Raw genomic sequence first — 19598 nt, 5'->3', positions numbered from 1 at the left:
TGATGCATTTTGTTTTCATAAAAAAAAAAAAAAAATACATCATTCTGGTTTGCATTTCGAGTTTGGCCTTCGAGAACTAAAAAGCAATCACTCTCTGTAAAACACAGCTTTCTCTGAGTTCTGAGAAGTCTCTTCCTCTTTGAATTACAATCTAAACTCAAAAATGTCTTTTTTCATGAGCTGCTTTCTCTTTTGTAAACTGTCTTTGTATGTTTGATTTCAAACTACCTAGTACGACTAAGTCTAAAGAAGGTTACAAGCTATCTTTTAAAGTAGTACCCGTGACTTTAAGATTCTATGAATGCTGTTTGTTGCAAGTTGCAAATGTAGTTTGCACTTGCACTGGATGAATCTTTAGAAGCAACACACAAAAATGTCGTCTGACTGCTGTGTTGTATAGTTTCTTATTCCACGTGTGCAAGAGTTGGAATTGCCAGATGCAGAAAGCCTTGGATACTGTAAATCTCACATGACATATAATCATAACATCTGAGCTTGTGAAAGTATTAGTTAAAAGACTCTAAGATGTGGCACATTGATCCTGCAATCCATCATCAGTCAGTCTGCTACATACAGACTGTGAGAGGGAGCTGTTTGTCTGTGTTGATTTATCTAGGCTGCTAGCATGCGTTTACTGTTTAAACGAGTGCAAAGCAACAGGATGAGCTTTTTTGCATACAGACCACTGTTTGTCTAAAAGTAAAAACCTCCCCATTGCTTGAAAAATAAACATTCTCCTGTGTAGTTTCCCCACTTTAAAGTGATTCTTACTGTCAACACAGTTTTTTTGTCACTGTTATGTTAGAAGTCAAATATGCTGACTCGCAGCACGGCCGTGATGTCAACACACTGGAATGCCCCTTCATCTCTGGAGGGGTGGCAGGGCTAGTTCATGTTTGATTGACAGGTGGTGAGTCAGGCCGCTGAGCATGGAACGAGAGCAGAAAGAACCGAGAGAGAGGGAGATTATGAGTGATTGACTGCACCTACTGAGCAATTAGAGTGAGATTAATTGGTTGGTTGTCACTTCATTGGACTGTTATTAGTCTGGCTGCTCCACTCTGGAAACCATTTAAATGTGAGCTAATTGACGTAATTGTTCTGAAGAAGACAGAACTCCTGTGGTATCACAGAACACACTGGGCTTTTCCTCTGTGGGTTAACAATGAACTAAATGGTAATTGACAAAATGTTGCAATTCAGAGAGGGGAACGAGATGAAAGACGGCAGGAGAGGAGAAAGTCAGATTGAAAAGAGAGGAAGAAGCAATATTGTGGTGTGTGTGTGTGTGTGTGTGTGTGTGTGTGTGTGTGTGTGTGTGTGTGTGTGTGTGTGTGTGTGTGTGTGTGTGTGTGTGTGTGTGTGTGTGTGTGTGTGTGTGTGTGTGTGTGTGTGTGTGTGTCTGTGTGTGTGTACAGCCTGCGTGTGCATGTTTTCAAACAGCATGGAGTTGAGGTCATGGAAACTTAACTGCCTGTGTGTTTTGGCCTCTGGATTAGCCAGGACATGCCTCCACCCTGGCTGGAATGCTTCTTTATCACACACACACTCACACCAAAGACACAAACACACACGAACAAGGTCAGGCTGGGAAATTCAAGCAGTGTTTGAAATGATGTGTACCTCCACAAACCGGTTAAAAAAAGTGTAATATATTTATTAAAAGATCCTTCCAAAGCACTAACTCATATCACATCATATATTCTTGTAGCTCCGCCTCATTGTGTATTTATGATCTCACTAACTCGTACACTTTAAATGTTGATGCATCCTTTAATATTTCAATGTCTGGTGAATATTTGATTGATTTTTCATAATTAATGCAATACTTACTGCATTATATAAAAATGAATATATATATTTTTAAACCTCTCTGATGTGTGTGTATTTTTAACATGTGTGATAGAACATTTACGCCAGCTGTGCAACATGCATGACACTGTAAGAGATCAGAAGATACAGATTCTGAGTAAGCTGTCATGGAGATCAGATAACATGACAGGCATTTAGAATTTTGGCTAGTGTAGGATATTATTTTTTTAGATACGATATAAACCAATTTAAGACGTGGTAATTTCTCCAAATATCTCTAAAATGATCAGTCTGACAAACAAGCTGAGGAGCAGTCGATGTATTCACTAACATCTAGAGCTGAACTATGATTATTCTCACCTTTAAGTGAAGTAGTTTCTGTACTGTGTTTACAACCAGATCTATTTTTTGATCATAGAAGATCTTAAAAATTCTAAATCTTATAAACATTTTATCTAAAAAAATGTTTTTTAAAGTGCTTAAATAGTATCAGATGGAATACTAAAGTTTTTTTTTTTTTTAATAAATATATAAATCAACAATACTTACAGCCACGTACACATACTTCTGCACATTCATTCAAACACAGCATGACATACATAAAGAGGGTGATTAGAGACTTTTATTGGAGTTTTGTCAAGTTATTTAAGTTCATTTGGAAGTTATTCCCCTTTTTTGTGATAGGTCATGCCCCCTTTTTCAGCCGTTTTAAATGGACACCAGAAATACGCATTTACATACATACACTTGACCTTCATGCTAAATTTCAGTCTCCTAGTATGACAACTGTGGTTAAAAAAAAAAGGTTGAGTACTCTCTGGCCAACGGACCGACTGACATAGTGACCTTTAGAGCTGCTTGTTGCAGCCAAAAACCTTTAGGATAACCACTCTATTTCTGTTCAGCTTTGCATTTAGCCTTCATGGAAAATATGACTTAAAGATGAGTTTGAAATGCCTGTTAGGGTTAGGGTTAGGGTTAGGGTTAGGTTACCAAACAAATAGTTTTATAGCATTACTGACTGTACATTGCACCTTCATCATGTCCAGTATTTGACGTTAATGCAGTACAATATTTATTCCTGTATTATTTTAGCATGTGAACTGTATACACTTTGCATATTTTGAATTAATCCAACCAGTGAAAACAAGTTTGTAAAGAACTCTTAGTAACTGAACACACTGTTGAATACTGCATGTCCTGAAAAGATAAAAATCCACCCTTCCTCCTTGAAAGCATTACAGTAGGTTACAGTTGGGTATGTCTTGCCCTCAGTGAACAGGAAGCGTCTTATTTCTCCTGAGTAGAGCCTGTCCCAGTGAGGGAAGTGGCTAACCACATGAAGCTGCTGTGATCCAGTCTGTTTACACAGGGTAATTTGCACAGGTGAGAGAGGATGGGCTGCTTGGATGAATACAGCAGAGCCTTGTTTAGAGCCCGACCACTGGGGGATGGAGGTCCTTTGGAAAAGTCATGAATTCATTTCATTCATCAATCCCAGACTAAGATTTGTTCAGGCTTAAAGTCACATATGTAAAGCAAATATTCTTAAACAGTTTTATATATAGCTTTAAATAGAGTTGGTGGGAGCATTACATCAGCCAAGGACAGCCCTTAAACAGTCTGGAATCTGTCTTTAATTGTAATTGACCTGAATACATACATTATTACCATGAATTACTGTATGCACATTCAGCAGTTTAAAGAAAAATTATCTTGAAACTTCAGGTCAAAGTCACTTTTAAATAAAAACAGCCCGAACTACCTGTAGTGTTTGAGTGAAACTAAGTATAACCATTTACTAAAGCACTTTAGTAACACAAATTTAAGTACTTTAATTTTATATGAGATTCATTCTAAGCAGCTTCATACTTGTCAAAGGAATATACATAGCACTCAGTAGGGTTACTAGATATTCGAATTTCTGATCGTATCAGACACTGTTTGGACTTTTAAAATGCATGTAAACATCTTAGTCCTACATCGGACCAAAATCGGACCATAACGGACATCTCACAATCGGAAAAGAACACCGAGATAAGTCGTTCATAGTCGGCAAACTAACCGCGTGTAAACTCAGCCATCGTATCGTAATCGGATTTCGTGATTTTATACGCATGCTCAAGAATTTCCGCCGGGGCTTTCACCCGGAAGTGGAAGGAGACGACGTAATAAATAGTAATGTTGTTGCCGGAAACGACGTCCTTCTGTTGTTATCGCCGCAGCCAAAAGATCCGTTGTTCTTCTAATATGCATTAATAGAATGTAAATAATGCACAAAATTTACGTAGCTGTAGCGTCGTCCATCTCATCGTACGCCATCTTTGTTTGAATGCCGCCAGATAGTTTGTTGTTGCTGTGACGTGTAGGTCAACCGGAAGTGGCTCTATAAACACTTGTTGAAAGGGGTACAGCGCCACATAGTGTAGCGAGGCCACCATGCGATTTATATGATTACAAGCATATATACTCAGACAAGTGACAGATGTCCGTTCGAGTAGCAAATCGGTATATGGCTTAATCCTATCAAGCTATCCCATGTACAGTAAACACACTGACTGTTTCCTCCACTATATTGTCTGATAGACTTCATTAAAGCTTGTCCTAGAGAAGCATGTATCTCCTCTAGTTTGGTGTTTTCATAGTTGAGTCTTCTGATAAATTAAAGGATAAAGTGTTCCGTTGTTGTCTCAGGAAATCTACTCCTTCAGCTAAAAAACTACCTAAAACCCCTCTGTTGCATTAGCCCTTAGCTAAATCTAGGGCTGTGTTACTATGCTCTCTAGAAGTAAAGCAACACTAATATGATGCTTTCCTGAACATGAATCTTCCCAACAGTGTGTAAAAAAGTTAATTTTAATTTAAAGAGCCCATATTATTCCCTTTTTGGGGTTCATATATTTAATCTATGTACCTACTAAAGTATGTTCACAATAGCTAAAGTCCAAAAAAAGTGTCTGTTTTCATGTACTGCTCCTCCTTGCTCCCTCTACGCGTCCGTTGCTGACGGACTCTGCTGAGCCCCCACTGTTAGACCCCACGTGGGCCAAGTCTGCTCTGATTGGTCTGCTGATCCGCTCTGTCGTTATTGGTCAGTTGCTCAGCACGGTTCTCGGAAATGTCCCGCCTCTTTTACCATATTGGGAATGCAGCCACTGTCTCCGTCCGAGGGGAGCATAAACATTAGCACCTTAGCACTACTGTGCTACCACAGGCTACGGCATATCGTGGGCGTGCTACAGAAGTTAACGGGCGTGCATCATGAGCTGCTGGGCTTGCCACAATGAGCCAATGGGCTTAGATCAGTGATCTCACACTGACAATGACGTCGGACTGACAAATTTTTATCGAGGGGGGCTAGAACCGAGCGTTACATGCAGCTAATGCTACAGCTAACAGGAGGACGTAGGAGAAGCCGTGTTTCCGCGGACTTTGAATTTTTGCAAATAGATGTGCCTAAACATGCACAGGACACTTGGAAAACACACTAAAGAGCATATAAAACCAGAAAAAGCATAATATGGGACCTTTAAATGAAATGTTATAATAAACATAAGAAGCAGAAGAATATTAATTGAAAGCCACAATGAAACACTCTAACTCTAACTAACACTACTACTGGTAGTAGTAATCTGGGAAGGAGAGAAAGGAGAACGACGACATGCAGGTCAGACTCTGAACATGGGCTGCCCTGCACTTCAGGTAATTTGTTTTTATATCCCAAACTTTACATAGAGAAGGTTTTGGATGCAGCATTTCTACTTTTAGTGTATCTTTCTATGTTTAGTTCTGAAAGGGTCTTAATACTGTACACTCAGTTAATACCACTGGCACCTTTTGTCAGTGACATAAATAATAGCAGAGGCTCAGTGGTTAGCTCTGTCCCTTCAAAGCAAAATTTTCCTGGATTTGATTCTGACCAGAGTCAGCTGTGGCTTTTTTGGGGAGTTAGCTTGTTTTTTCAAATGTTTGTGTAGCTTTTGACCAGGTGTTCCAGTTTCCATCCAGTTCAAAGGCAGATCAGGTGAATTGGACTGGAAAGGGACTTCCCCAGAGCATGCAAGGCTGGGCTCCATATATATATATATTTATTTTTTTTTCCGCTGAATAAATCATAGTCACAGTTCAGGGAAATTATATGGTAATGCAATGTTTTAAAAGGAGCTATTTCAATCTGGTGCAAAATAGATTTTTCAGGTGGTCAAGTGGGTTCATTAGGTCCGTTGTGTAGAGTGTAAGATTTGTAATAATGTCATGGAGTTGTCGCTGGTGGGACAGAAAACACACTCTTTTCCTGACACAGACCACACAAAACCACACAGAGACACAACTTTGTTAACAAAATGACATCCCTTCCAGAGCTCTAACAAACAAAGACATATTGGCACACTTACTCCAATGGGTTTCTATTGAAAACAAGGGGACCACAACCATTAATATAAAACGAGCTCTAACCACACAAACCAACCATAGGATAAACATATAAACCATCATTCAAATACAACAATTTTCTTTTCTTTTCTCTTTTTTTTCACAATATCAATCGCTTAACTTAATTTAAGTGTAGAGATATTACACATAAACTAATGCAATAAACATCTTGTAAGTAAGAAACAATCAGGAGGGGGATCATGAAGGCTATGTAAATGTTGATTGTAAATTGTGATTGTAAAATGTATATTGGATGGTTTAAAAGAAAACGTTTTATCTTATACTCTTGATTTTAGGCATCTATAGGTGTTTCAGTCTGAAGAATAAAGACATTGACTCTCTTTGTGGAGTAAGACTACGTTCAAATCATCACATCTTTTTCTTCTAAATACTCTAAATTTGCGAAAAAAATACAAAAACTGGAAAGAGTTTTACAATTACCCCAAGTCAGCGGACAGCAGCCTTGATAAACACATTTTAATCATATAACAATATTCCTTTCTTCTATTTGGGCACTTTTTTTTATTTGAAGGTTGATTTCCATCTATTCTTTTTAGTTTACAAGCCTTTCAATACTTCCATTATCACTTCTTTATTCTGCATCTGTGACCTCCATCCTTTCAGTCGCTCTCTTGATTTCCATCATCAGAGTTTGCTGAGGCCTGTTAGCTTATTTTTCTGTCACTCTTTCACTTCATTTCCCTCTAACTTTCTATCTCTTTCCAAGGTTACCTCACTTTCTTTTATCCTCTTCATAACCATCCATCCATCCTTCCTCCCTTGCTCCCGTGGATTTGCCTCTGTTATGAGGTTATTTAGACTTGTTTACAACCCTCCCTCTCTCTCTTCTCCTCCAATCTTTCATTCATACATCATCATCACTGAGCATCCATCACTGATACAGCCGTTCCTCCGTCTTTATCATCCGTCTTTTAGTAGCTGTTGTTTATGTCTGCTTGACTCGCTGCCATGCTGTTTACTGACCGTCCTTGCTTTCTTTAGAGTATCCTCCTTCAACTCTTCTGCCCGGCCTATTTATTATAACTTCTTTCATCCATCCATCCATCATTCAGAGCAGACTTTTTGAAGCTTGCTACCTATAAAAATCAGCACTTTCTCTTTCTTTTCATCCCTCCATCCAGCTCGCTCACCTTTGCTGAAAGTTAGGTCTTGTTTGCCGCTAATTCTTTCATCCTCCTCCCATTCCTCTCTATCCATCTTTCTCTCTCTCTCTCTCTCTCTCTCTCTCTGTTCGCTCTCTCTCTCTCTGTAAAGTTATTTGAAGTTATTTGAGGTTTGTTTGTCCAACATTTCTCATCTAACACTCCCTCATTCCCTACCAGTCCTCTTCTGTGTCTATTCCCCCTCCCTCCATCCGTGTCTCTAACCTATGGGGCAAAAAAAAAGTTGTTTCATTTGCAGCTTGCTTTTTCTAAGATCACATACGGACAAACGTTGTGGTCGATGCCTATATCTCTCCTCAGATGAAAGGCAGCGGGGAGAAAAAAAAAAAAAAATATCTGACCACAACAAACTGAGCCAGACAGTCAACACCAACCCACATAATGAGACTGGTTGTGTGTGTGTGTGTGTGTGTGTGTGTGTGTGTGTGTGTGTGTGTGTGTGTGTGTGTGTAGGGAGAGTATGAAGCGTAAAGTTTGAGGGGAGACAGAGTCCAACACACTCAGAAATCTTGTCAAATGTCCATCTCACACTTCAGAATTTATTATTTCATTCTGGTTGATTTATGCAGCAATCCTAGGTCAAATTCAGCTCGCACACGGTTCCTCTGACTGACCGGCTGCCCTCTTGTTTCTTTTCAAAGTGTAGAATTTCTAGACCTTGAGCAAAAATAGCGGAACGGATGAAAGAGAGAAAGGGAGAGAGAGGAGAAGAAACACAGCTGAGGTAATAACCTGATTTCGCCTCAGTTGGTTTTGATTTAAGGAAGGAAGAGTGTGTCAGAGAAAACAGCAGGCGCTCTCCTGTCTCGATTTCGTGCCAGATTTTTTGAAGAGAGAAGCGAGCGAGGGATGGAGGCAGAGAATAAAAAGGAGAAACAGACTGAACAAAGAGAGGTAGAGACAGTGAATCACACCCCATGCCAATAAAAAAGAAGTGAACTGACACAAAGAGACACAGATACCATTGAGAAAATGAGCTTGCTGCAGAGGGAGACAGGAGAAGGGAGATGGAGAGTGGGAGGGTATTACCAAGCAATGCATTTTTTATAGCATTGAGAACAGCCGTACCAGGAGCTCAAACAGAGATAAATACCTTCCCTCCATAATTTAAAGCCCCATTTTTTTTATATAATAATGTAGCAACAGTGTGTTTATGTTTTCTACCAGGATGATTCTTAATCAGTCAGCAAACATGACACCAGAGAGCAAGGCAGAGACCCTGAAAAATAGACAGGCAGGGACAGAGAGGCTTATGGGTAAACACAGCTCTGCACGCCACTCACACCACACACACACACACACACACACACACACACACACACACACACACACACACACAGCCAGTTGATTACCCCAGGTGTCTGTATTCACACATGAGGAGCGTTTGAATTTTAAACTCCTCCAAAAACATGTGTCAGCCTTCGCCCATCTGCCTGTCACCCCACAACGCCCTGACAAAAGCACGAGCGCAATTAATGTAAAGCTGTGCCGATGTGCCAATTTAGCCCCAATTTCCTGCTTACAGCATCAGACCTTTCTTTCAAATGTGTATTTTTTTAGCATAATATATGAGGCGTGCCATTTTCCTTGCCAAAAAACCCCATCTCCATATCAATGAGAATGGCCCAATTTGCAGAATTTTGCAGCACATCCCAATTTAGTGCTTAAATATTACAAATTTAGCAGTCTTATTCAAATGTACATCTCCACGAGGAAAGTGGCTACTCAAATCAATATGGACGGCCCATTTTGCTGCTCATATTCTTAAGATTTAATTTTATTTTGGCTTGTTTTCAGAGAAATCTGAAAAAAAGTATACGTCCCATTCCAGAACACAGATTTTGGTTTACTAACATTTTTTATGTTCCTCATATTGGAAGGTAAATGCTTAACATGAGTTATGTTGGGTAAATAAACAAATGTGCTTTTCTTTCCTTATGATATCTTTAGATGCATTTTCTTGGATTGTGCTAAATGCAGATGAATGTATTTTAAACTTATGTAACATAATGGAAGCTGTAAGTGATACAGTATGAGCACAATACCTTTCTTCAGCTCTGTTCAGTATAATGAATACACTGTCATACATCAACAATATCACAGCACACCTAAAAATGGAAGGGGATGGGTCAACTGTTTTTCCCTTACAATCCCAGCCTTTGATCCATTTAAACATTAAATATGATGAAATGTTTATCAAGTGTTTCCCCAATATCTGTGTTTGTCCAGTGCATAGGCAGTTCCCCATTGTTTAGTCTCTGTGCAGTTATATTTTGTATGATAATAATATATTCATGGTGCAGAAAGACCAGCATAAAAAGATGAAAACAACTTGTCCCAATATGCCGCTGATCATTACTTTTTGTGATGATGGAAGTGGTCACAAAGACAACTACAGGCTAAGAGAAAAAAAACAAAAAAAAACAATTGTATTAAAATTGCAAATTAAAAATGTGGGCTTCATGAGTTGGTGGGGAGGCAAGAACACTTTGTAAATAATCAAAGCTAAAATTAGATTTCAGTACATAGTAGGAAGTTGTTATTCACACTTGTGCCAATGGAAGCTGCAATTCAGCAGCTGTCTTGTTTGCAATTAGTCAAGCAATATTAAATAATTGTAAAGCAGACTATTCAAACATTAAGATAATGTGGGAAACACATCGTCCCAAAGTGTGTCAAAAAGGAAGTCTGTAATAGATTCGGTTAGCTGGAGAATAATTATTAACTATAATTTTGAATTCAGCAGTGATTCTCCATTAACAACAATATGGTCCGAGTAAAGCCATTGCAGAATGATATAGGTGCTGTAATCATATTATCAGCAAGCAAATTCAGATTGATTTCCCCATTTTTTCAAGTTGTAGTAGCCAGGCATTACCAATGTGAATTAGTCTGAACCCTCTCGGCTCATGTAGGATTCCTCAAGTGCCTTACATAGGGGCATGGATGTGAATGCCTTTAGACGCTGCGACCAATCAGAGCAACATAAGGTGACATGTTGGTGGTATGCTAGGTTAAGTAGCTAGTTACTATCCACAGTAGACAGTCATCTTTTATGACATGATTTATTATCCCCCACTAACATCGGACTGTGCCGTCCCAACCAACACCCGACGCCCAGCCACCACCATCGGACTGTGTTGTCCCCACAACCATCGCCGTCCTCAGTCATGCACATCCTGCTCCGACCCTACCATAGGGGCAAGGAAGTGTGGACAACAGGAACGCGAGGACTAGAAATCCTGCCTGCAGATTATCTAATATGCTCTTTTGTAAAGCGTCTCGATATAACACTTGTTATGAATTGACGCTATGCAGTAATGATTGATTGATCGATTGATTTTTTCATTAAGTTATGAACCATTCAATCGGTTTGGTTTCAACTTAAGATGTTTTCTAGTTGAGTAATCATTGAAGCTAAAGGTTGACTAGTCATTGCACATTCATGATATTAATCAAATGATCAAAATTCATAGTTCAGGAACAGTTTTAGTTCCAGATTGAATAACAGTCCATGGGAGATGTTAACGCAACTGTGCTCAAACAAGGAAGTGGGCTACTATATGGCGCAATTCTAAACGTCTGCTGTCTCTTCAAAAACAGATGTATCTGTGCAGCACAGGCCCATTTCATCCTTTGTGGATGTGGAAGTAGAGGGTTGTAGCTGGTGTCTCAGAAATAACAAAAACATCCACAGTAGCAGGATGGACTCTATTGTCAGCACGAGACATAAACAAGAGTAGCCCGGTTCATGACGCGAGTGGTTGCCATAGTTGTTTCTTCTTCTTTCTTCTTGGTGGATTTGCAACCAACTACATGCATACCACCACCTACTGTATCAGGCTGTGTACATACTCAAGTGTGCTCAGGCACAGAACTATCTCACTAATGTGAAAGCAGACCAGCTGGGGAGAGGCCCGTTCCCCAGCGGAGTAATCGCGCTTGGGCCTGAGACGAAACATTCATGTCTAATTTGAAAAATCCCAAAGCCTTTCTTTGAATCAACTCATTTTTTGTTGACTTTTGGGGAACCGCCATAATAGCAACCATCTTGGTTCTTTAAAAAAAAATGCCGTATTAGTGCTTCTTTGGGTCCCCTAACAGTAAATTGTCATATTGAACCTGCTCCATATTTGATAAGCAGTTGTGATTGGTCAGACCAAGGACAGAAAGCTGTCTGAACTTGAAGGGGACCAGAAAAATCTGCCAGAGGAATAAACAACTTATTCTCAGAAATGAATCTGGTTTCCAGGCGAAATACACACAGGGCTTAACAATGATCAATGTGCAGGTTCCTTTTGGTTGTTTGAGATTTTTTGAGAATTGCTTTTCAATTTTCATTTTAAGTACAGGGTTTGATTAAAATTCCAACCAGCAGTTTCAGAAAGCTTTTCAGGTTTTTGAAGGGCAAGTTCAACAGGGTGATTTTAATAAGTAAAGTGGATCAACAACTACTGAGGTTTCAGGCTTGGTTGTTTTGTTTTCTTTCCCAGGGAGATCATGATGCACCACGCTGACCTTGTGCATAATATCATTAATCCAGCTTGATTTAATTAACATACAATTCTTGTCTTTTTTACTCTGTGGCTTTACAGCTCCTCATACTTTATAACATAAGGAAGTAAATGCAATCAGAACAGCTATCCGGTTTTTTGGAGGAAGGAAAGAGAAGAAAGAAAGAGAAGAGAATGACTCAGAGAAAATACAGTGTTATTCTGTGAGCCAGCCTTTGTTTTCCCCTGTTTATGCTTAAATCCATGGTTTTATTGTAGCCTTTAGAAATGGTAAACAGCTCTGTTTTCCACTCCCTCCCTTTATCCAGTCATCCCTCCATCCATTCATCAACCTTTCTTCACTTTGCTACAGTTCTTTTGGCCAATCTCTCTCTTATTTGTCTCCCTGCCTGTTGGCTTCTTCCTCTGTTTCTTTCATCTTGGCCCAATAGGAAGAAGACATCCTTTAATGGCAAACTTCTTCTGTGAATATGTGTTACTTATATGATTTCGAACATAGTTATACTGTTCATATTCAGTTTAATAACAGTGCTGCTAGGAATGATTACTTGTAGAGCTTTGGGATCAACATCAAGCACGGCTCATACTGGGTGTTTGATGGGCTTGTCCACCGTATTTGTTAGCAGCTGTTGTTTGTTTACCCATTAGTCAAAGAAAACAGTCAGAGGTAAACAAAAAGGAAGCGTTTTAACTAAAAATGTGATTGACAAAACTGCTACCGTTTTTCTTTTCTTCGCTTAAAGGCTTTCATTTTTGTTTATTGATTTATGATTCATTTTTAATATTATTGTTGGTGTTTTGGTGTGGGTGATAAACACAAACCACATGCCAGTACAGTCCAATTAGCTATCTGCCATCAGCAACTTTAAAGCAACTTTTCCTTTAGCCTATAGTAGCTTTAGTAATAAAAGAAGTACATTTAGAGAACGTATTGCTATCCAATGATGTGTAGGTAGCTTTTATAATAGCAGCATTAGTTCATATGTTAGCAGTAAGCTAATCTAAAGCTAATGCTAATAGTAGCCTTTACAAGCTTCACTATGCACTTTTGAGCTTCCAACATAAACACATGTAGTGTGTGTGTGTGTGTGTGTGTGTGTGTGTCATAGCTGTAACTGCAGCAGATTAAATGTACAGTAGAAACACATGTAACAGTATCATAAAGAGACAGTGGTATTCTTTCCTACACCTATTCTTATTATCAAGGGCACTTACAATGACTGAAATTAAAAGTCCCATTAATCCGTCAATGTAATCCCTCTGTTGCACGAAGCGCCCTTTTCAGCCTGACTGTGGATTAGAGAACACTGAAACCCTGTGTTGGTGGTCACTCGTGTATAACACCTCATAAAGATAAAATGCTCTGTGTGTGTGTGTGTGTTTCCTTCTGTGCTGGTGGTCAGCATTGTCAAGCACCGACTCAGTGTGTGTGTGTGTGTGTGTGTGTGTGTGTGTGTGAGGGTGTGTGTGTGTGTGTGTGTGAGGGTGTGTGTGTGTGTGTGTGTGTGAGGGTGTGTGTGTGTGTTTGTGTGTGTGTGTGTGTGAGGGTGTGTGTGTGTGTGTGTGTGTGTGTGGGTGTGTGTGTGAGTGTGAGTAGTTTGTCGCACATGTGGATAATGTGCCTCTTTTCTTCCTTTATGCTTACCTGCTGAAGGGGAAAATCCCTGTAAGGTGGTCTTCCCGCAATGTGGACTACAGAGAAGGGGGCCTGTAACAGAGGAAACAGTGAATTAATAAAATAAGCCCCCTGAGTAGAACACTATTTAGTCAGAGGGCTCAGAAACGTGGTGGTTGGGGGATTTTTTTAATGGATAAATCAAAGGAGGGACCAAAGATAATGTGCCAACATTTGCAAGTGTTAAACCCTAAGCCATCACTTAAAAGTTTGGCACTTGGAATTGAGCAAAGCTTGGTACAAGCTGACCAATTTTCATTCCATTATCTTTAAATGAATCAGACAATTTGTTTCAAGTTTTGTCTGTTTGCTCCCCACAATTATACAGAGGGATTATTTGCGGTCATGACCCTAAATAAGCTTCTTCTCAGTATGATTCTAGAAAACAACACTGTTTCACAGTCGTTTTTTTTTCTTTCAGAGCAAATTGGTTTCGGAGACACTTGATTTTGTGAATCACCCCTCTCCAGTAACTTAGCATGTAGGTCACACTGTGTCCTTTATTTGTATGTGCAATATCGCTAAGTGTCTATAAAATTCTAATTCCAACTCCCACATCTGAAAAAGAGAGCAAATGCATATTTTGACCCCCCCGCTTCCCATTCCCCTCAGATCATTTGTTAAACGCAAATTGGAACTAGTGGGCAAAAAATGCAGATGGCGAATGGTAAAATGAAAGAGTAATAATAATAAACATTTATATCCCTCTGCTGCAGTATGTTAAAATCTATACTGTGGAGCCTGCACACAATCATGAAAATCTATTGGTCAGAGATGCACGACTAAACAACTCTCTCTGGAGTTTGGAATGAATGTATTCATCATGCACGGTTGTTGCTTCCCAAATGGGGACAATTTCAAAAGGCAGTCCTTAACATAAAAAAGTCACATATGAAGCCATGATGCATACGGTGTTTGTGTTTGTGGGCAGGATTCTCAGAGTTGACAGTACATACATATTCCTGGCTGACTTTCATAGCCCTGTAAATGGGGCCCACTGGTCTACAAAAGCAAACAAGAAGATATTCAGTTTCAGCACCGCCGTGAGCTTAATGTTTATGTTTTATTATAAGGCATCCACCAAGTCAACATGTGTTCAGAACTAAACACTCAAAATACTTATAGGTCTGCAGTGGGCTGCCATGAGGCTCCCTTTGTTAGCAGATTCTTTTTTTTTTTTTTTTTACAAATAATTTTCAGTTTCATTGGATTGTTTTTATCTCCCTACAATTCCCGTGTTACAATGTTACAATAAGTGACCTACTTCACAAGCGAGGATCAAGTAAGGAACAATGTGAGTAATGTGAGCAGCTTCAAGTCAGATTCCACACGTGGTGCAGACAGGCAGTGCACAAGGTGTATAGAAAGTATTGAACTTTGTATATATATATTATTATTATTATTATTATTTTATGATCATAAATATCCTAATCTACATCAACATCCTCAATACTGTCATCATCAATATCATCGTCACCAACTTCATCAACAGCAACAATATCATTAAAAGCAGAAGCGAAACATTTGTTCCCACTAGATTGCTTAGCTGTTGCTTCACCTCTGACATGCACTGCTCGCATTGTAAACTCTGCAGTTCAACACGTCTTTTGTCAAGGAACAAGGTGTTTGTTGGTGGGAATGTTTCTATTTTCATTTTGTAGCGTGACAAGTATCATTCACTCATCATTCTGTTGGCATTGTTTGAATGCTAGGCATTTCTGTTCGTGTGAAGAGCATGGCTGGTGAAATACACCAGCTGAAATGCAAACTGTACATTACGTTTGTAGACGTCATCTCTTAACACAAAGTTATTTCTTTAGTCTCCAGTTGCTCTAACTGTAAACAATGACGTACACATGGAAAGGAAGTTTGGCTTTAAAATCCTTTATGGCTAATCTGTATAGCTGCAAGCTACATCATTCCCCCCAAAAAATTGCCACCCCCCTCAGGCTATAACCCTCAGATGATACCCACTGGGTTTCAAGATTGCTTGGAGAGTTACACCAAAATCTTCCCATTACAGTAGGTCAGCACTTCTTCAAATCATTGCCTAGAGCATGTCTCTGTTTTAGCAGGCCAGCTTGAATGTTTCCCCAGCCTACTAAACACAACTATTTCCAGCAAGTCTTGCTGTATTAATGGAGGATACATGTACCAGGGTAATGCTGTAAAAAGCATGGGTGGGCACGCACAAAGTGGCAGGTACAGTGCAGAACAAAAATCTCCTAATCCACCAACTCTTTGCTATTCATTATTATTTCACAGGGCAGCCGTCCCAAATACATAAGGCCCCTACCCTGCTCTGCCTTGTCTGCCAAGCTCCAACTCCGGGTTTGATGTTCCTCCAACATCCAACAGGCTATGATTATTTCATTCCTTTTTTAACATAACACATCAATTATTCAACCTGCGCTAGACCAGATTTGATTTTTTTGATTTAACTTAAATGACTGTGTGTGTATGTGAGTGTGTCCGCCCATCTAAGATAGGACTGAATATGAAATGACCACGGAGATAATACCACGTTCCTGCGATGATTGATGAACGGTGAAAGGGAGGAGTAGAAGAAGACAAAAAAGGAAAGTATGCTAGAATAAATAATGACTTCATTAGCATAGGATGGCAAATGCTGCTTTCACTTTACAATAAATTGCCTGCCATCCTCAAGGCAAACTGTCCACACAACAAGTGTGTGTCTGTAAGAGTGGATTTTTTCAAATCAAACATTGGCACATCCATTTCCTCCAGGTTTTTAAATTGCAGTTAAGGAACTTTAAATCCCCATTGAAAATCAATTGTAAACTTTAACTTTATGAATGTAATAAAGTCCTAAAAGTTATAACTCAGTCCCCAAAGCCTTTTTATTGTTAAATTAATTAGCTTTCCACGCAAAAGCATCTCATTAATTCTTACCTTTACAAAAAAATGATTCCTTTATCCTTTGGCCTCATTTCCCTCTGTCTCACTCTCTCTGTGTCTCTCCCCTGCCATTCCTCTCCTCTCCCTACATCCTCATCTCTGCTAATGAGCCCACTTAAATCTCTGCCAAAACACAAACAGCAAGAAGAGAAGAAGACAAAAAAAAAAAGAGAAAAGTACCATGCTTACTGGAAGCTCTGTTTGTTAAAGGATTCATCATGTGAGCTGTTTTCAATAAATAATAAATGCAAACGCTGACTTTTGTCTGCAGACGAGACTTCGGGACATGAATTATGGATTGTTATTCCTGGATAGGGCAATACAGGGACAGGGTGGCAGTGTGTGTATGAGTTTGTGTGCATGCGGTAAATCCCGAGTACACACAGTGGATGAAGCTTCTGGGGTTTACAATCAGCGCAGTTATGTGGACACAACTCACTGTGATTACAACACTTAAGACATTGATTTATGTGCAAGGAGATTTGCAGTCCAAAGCTGATTTGGACTTTTCTTGAAACTTTGCTCAAAAGGATCAAAACTCTCAACACTCATTGATTATTAGTTTATTCTATGCCAATTAAGTATTCTGATTTGTTGGGTGATGAGTAATATGTTATGTTGTTTTTTTATTTGCCATGGCCATTCCTGCACATTTGTGTTGACACAGTATTTTTCCATTTATCTCTACTCTCTCCTCGTTTTCCTGCTGTTTCCCACTCTGTAATCATTATAACAACAAAGGACGCTACACTCCTGCTGCACAGTGGAAAGGTTCCAGTGGCAATGTTTAAATGTACGTGGCTTTTTTCCTGCTTCTCGTCTCTTGTCACCCGGGAGAATGAGTGGAATAACTTGATTGAAAATCAGGAAAAAAAGGGAATAATTAGAAATGGGAGAAAGGCACCCATCCACCCGCGACAACAATCATCCGTGATCTCTGCTGTCATTTCACTCCACAGTAAATAATTCATCAAAAAGAAACAAAGGGGAAACAAATATGCAAATAAATCCCCCGGAAAAAAAAAAGGCCAGTAACATCAGCCTACACCGCCACATGGGAGGAAGAGTAGTGGATTATAATCATCGCAGGTTATGACTGTGATGAATCTGAATTCCTCCTGTTTCATCTACCTTGACAGTACTGAAGTCACACATACACAGAGGGTGAAAAAACCTAGAGGGATTTGAGGTTTTGATTGAGGAGGGAGGGATGGATTAAGGACAAGGGGAATGGAAGGATTGAGGGAGTAGGAGGAGGAGGGGGAGATGCAGGGAAGAGGGGTAGTCGAGATTGGGGGGGGGGGGAGCAGAAGAAAGAGATTTGGGAGGGGAAGGGAGGAAAAGGAGGGAGGGAAGCTTTTGAGGGTGTATTCGACAGTGCTGTGAAAGGTAGCCATCAAGGGCTTTGATGAAAAGTGCAGGCCTTCTAAAGCTTAGGAGTGACAGCATATGATTTGGTCAAAGCATGAAGCTTTTCAAAGGTAGACATTCACACTCCCATTCATCTCCCTCTCAGATTGAATATAACTTCTTTTTTTTTTCGGCTGAGCTCCGGCAAAATTTTTGGAATTGGTTTGACAGATTGACTGCATGTGGTATTGTCCCTTTGACTTACAGACAGTAGGATGGCTGGAAATGTAGACATCCTGAAATGAAGGGGAATTACAAGTAATGTTTCAACGCACTGTCCTGGATCAGCAGCTGTGCAGAAGGCCACATTTTAATGGAGGAAGTGACATAACATTTGTAATTATAGGCTTAAAAGAAACCTCATTATGGTTGCCCTTGGTTCTTTAAAGGCAGCAATGTAAAAGTGCTTAATAAAAGTACAAGCCCTACATGGAATCATTTGAGTGTGTTTGATTGACGCAGTCCAAAGTTGGTCTGTTAAAACATTCAACTGCATGGATTTCTTCCAAGTACACTATCTTGATTTCTTTTTTAGAATGAATGAATTTGCACATTTTACACACTTTCAAACAAGCTTTTTTTTGCATCATTCATGCTGCCAGTGCAACCCTTATGGATATTATAGGCTTTTCCCATAATGGATAACACTTTAACACATGACCACTGCTCTGCCAACGGGTCCATAGTCTTCTTGGAGTGCTGCAAATGCATAATGTTGGAAATAGCATGCAATTTGACACCATAGGACAGAGACGGACAAACACACTCATGATGCTGCTCTTTACATGTAAAAGCATGCATGTGCGGAAAATTGCACACACATGGCTTTGAGACCCTTGTCTGATAATGGTGTCTGGTTTGATCTCTCTGTGAGACACACACACACACACACACACACACACACACACACACACACACACAACTATGCACAGATAATAGTGTCTAATTTAGGCCCTCATATCTGTTGAGTTCTCTAGAGGACTAGACCTCATCAGGAATATATTGGTGACCTACATACTACAGTAGAAACACACACACACGCGCACACACACACACACACACACACGCACACACAACCATAACTGCACATGTTTCTATGCTAGAGCTCAGACATGTACAGTTGGCATCTAGAGCGGATGCATGCATGCAGACACAGGCACAGAAACATGCCTGTATAAAGAGGGAATAACTAAGCCCACACAATCAGGAACACACAGAGACAGACATGTAGGCGTGTAAACATGTCTATATGCTGTGTACATGTTTGTGTACACCCACTCCACTAAACTCAGACGACGAAACAGACGCACTCCTACATCTTCTCTGAAAGGTCAAAAACGTCCTTCCAAAGCCCTCGTGAAAAATAAACTTTTTAAGTAAAAACATATTCATAATTTATGTTGAAAATTGTGATGTGATGGGTGTAAAAGTGTTATATTCATTAGACTGGTGAAGTGGAGGTCAAAAGCGCATTGTAACTTGATGCTTACAGCCTGAAGTGTTCACACTTTACTGCTTAGGGCAGATCTGCCAATGACATCATCAATAGTATCAGCATGTGTGTAAGTGTAGAGGATATGCATATGCAGTAATATGCATTCTGTTAAGCACAAGACAGACCCTCAGTCACCATTCATCATTCATGGGCATCAT

The 19598-nt window shown here is 39.7% G+C and overlaps 1 long non-coding RNA gene across 1 annotated transcript in view; it reads right to left on the bottom strand.

Annotated features, from left to right (window-relative positions):
* LOC132984243 (uncharacterized) overlaps nucleotides 1-19598 on the bottom strand; it is a 113202-nt gene that overhangs the window by 14843 nt on the left and 78761 nt on the right. The window contains exon 4 of the long non-coding RNA XR_009674907.1: nucleotides 13587-13649. This is a non-coding gene — a long non-coding RNA (uncharacterized LOC132984243). The remainder of the gene's footprint in view (nucleotides 1-13586; nucleotides 13650-19598) is intronic.

The sequence above is a fragment of the Labrus mixtus genome, chromosome 11 (assembly GCF_963584025.1).
Source record: "Labrus mixtus chromosome 11, fLabMix1.1, whole genome shotgun sequence".
Classification (NCBI taxonomy): domain Eukaryota; kingdom Metazoa; phylum Chordata; class Actinopteri; order Labriformes; family Labridae; genus Labrus; species Labrus mixtus.
The sequence above is the reverse complement of the archived record's forward strand: the minus strand, read 5'-3'. Positions and strand labels throughout refer to the sequence as shown.